Below are 2,151 nucleotides of genomic sequence, written 5' to 3' on the forward strand. Positions count from 1 at the left end.
GCACAGGGCCTCTGCTGGCAGGGCTGCCACGGAACCTGAGACCGTACCTTTCCAAGTTGGCTCAAGAGAAAGAGCAAAGGAATGCCTGCCACCTTGCCTGGCTGGCACAGTGTCAGAAAGGAAGTTCAAGACCCTTTCTGCCCAGACATCCCACAAGAAGATGAGGATGAGGTAGCCCCTGCTGAGCATCCTCGGAGAGGAAGGGAATGGGGCACAGACACAACCAACATCCTGGGGAGAGGCTTGAAGGCATGATGACTTGCTCCCAAAGTGGTGTTGTCCTGGTATACTGCCTGCCTTGTCACTCTCGGGTCCTCTTTCCCACCCGTACCTTCCTTCCTCTGCCTGCCGCAGGAAATCAGCTTCTCCCCACTGCTCGTGGCCAGTTGTCAAAGCCCGTCTTCTTTCTTCCCCACCCCCTACTGCACAGTTGTGTTTCTACCCACGGACCCTCCGTCCGATTCCCCATCACCGTGGGTGACAAGACCAGCAGAGATTTGACAAGGGTGAAGGCGGATTCGGTAGTGGCCTACAGGGGGGCTCTCTGCTGATGGCCAGCACACGGGTAGCCTGGCAAGGGCACGGGGCGTGACATTAAACACCGCAGCAGTGTCTCTTCCATTGAGTTCGGATGTTCCTTTCCCGACTGTGGCAGGAAATCACTCTGCGGCACAGTGAGCTCGGGACTGACCTCCCCGTTTGCTGGTGAGATATACGGCTGGCTGCCGACTGATGGGAGCGTCGGCAACCAAGAGGGCAGACACAATTGCTCCTGTCAGAGCTCCCTCTGCTGGAGCCGGTGAACGTCCCTACAGCCATTTGGAAAAGAAGGGGAGGCTCAGCACCAGCATCATGTCCCCAAGAACTGGGTGATGCGCAGGTAAACCCACTGGTCACACGAACAGCAAAAATGGCTGCAGGCCTCAGAGCAAGCAGCTCTGAAGCCGGCTCTCAGGAAACCTTGGTTTCCAGTTCTCATTTAAGTACCATTTTTGAAGGTTCTTTTGCTTCCATTTTTCTAGCATCAAAAACCTTCCAAATATTATGAAATGTATATGTGTATATATATATATATACGTCAAACCCCCAAAATATGAGGTATATAATTCAAATTAGTCTCCAGAGGAAATTCCCTCAAACATACAGTTCAAAGAACCCACTTTCAAAGGGGGAATTGGGTTTCCCTTCTTGATACCCCTTCTCTCCTCCCTGACCCTCGATTCATTCCTTAGCAGGAGCCCAAGGCAAGGGGAATGATGGGGATGATACAGGCAGGGTCTTGGGACACAACCCAGACAGATGTTGGACTAGACCACAAGGCGGTCCTAACCCTGGTGGGTGGGCTGAAGAGTCTCCTTCCATGTTCTAGGTCAATCTGTAACAGATGAGGGAGATGAGAGGCCCAGCACCACCCCTGGGCTCTAATTAACAAATTTGCATTGGCCCAGATTGAAGCTCTCAGAAAAACGAGGCTGGATGAAGACTGGCTCCCGTCCAATCTCAAAAGACACAGAAAAAGGGGTCAGTCCAGCCCTCACCTTACACATCTCCCCAAACACAGTTCTGACTCGGTCAGGGTCCAAGTTTACTATGGGAGGGGTTGGCTAAGGGTAGGAGAAGCCAAGGGGCCACAGCCTGGCTCTCTGATCCCCATCGGATCTGGGGTTTGGCATCTTGCAAAACAGATTGTGAGAACAGGATGGGACTGTCCACCAGCGGTGCGCACACGCACACACGCGTGCTCACACCCACACACACGCATACGCACAGGAGGCACAGAGCCCAGCACAGGCTCTGTTCACAGTGACTTCATGAAACTAGTGGAATCTTTGAGCTGGTCCGGGATGCGTTGGGAAGAAGGCTTCAGGCTCCTCTCCCTGCGGACAGTGCAGATGCTAAGTGGGACGCCGGCTCCGGTCTGATCGGAGAGTGGCTGGAAACATCACGGGGTGCCACCCAGAGAGGACCCCCAGAGCCCATCCATCCGCATGAGAGAAGCAGATGCCTCTGTGGGCAGGTCAATGGTGTGAGGAGGAAGGAGGGCCCAGAAAAGCCAGGGACTCTCATGAGAGCTGAGTGTGCTCCCAGAGGCCTCTGCTTGCCCGACCCTCTTGGCAAGAAGTGCTTCCTCACTCTACACGGAGGCATTGA

This window comes from Desmodus rotundus, chromosome 5 (assembly GCF_022682495.2).
Source record: "Desmodus rotundus isolate HL8 chromosome 5, HLdesRot8A.1, whole genome shotgun sequence".
In the NCBI taxonomy this organism is placed as follows: Eukaryota; Metazoa; Chordata; class Mammalia; order Chiroptera; family Phyllostomidae; genus Desmodus; species Desmodus rotundus.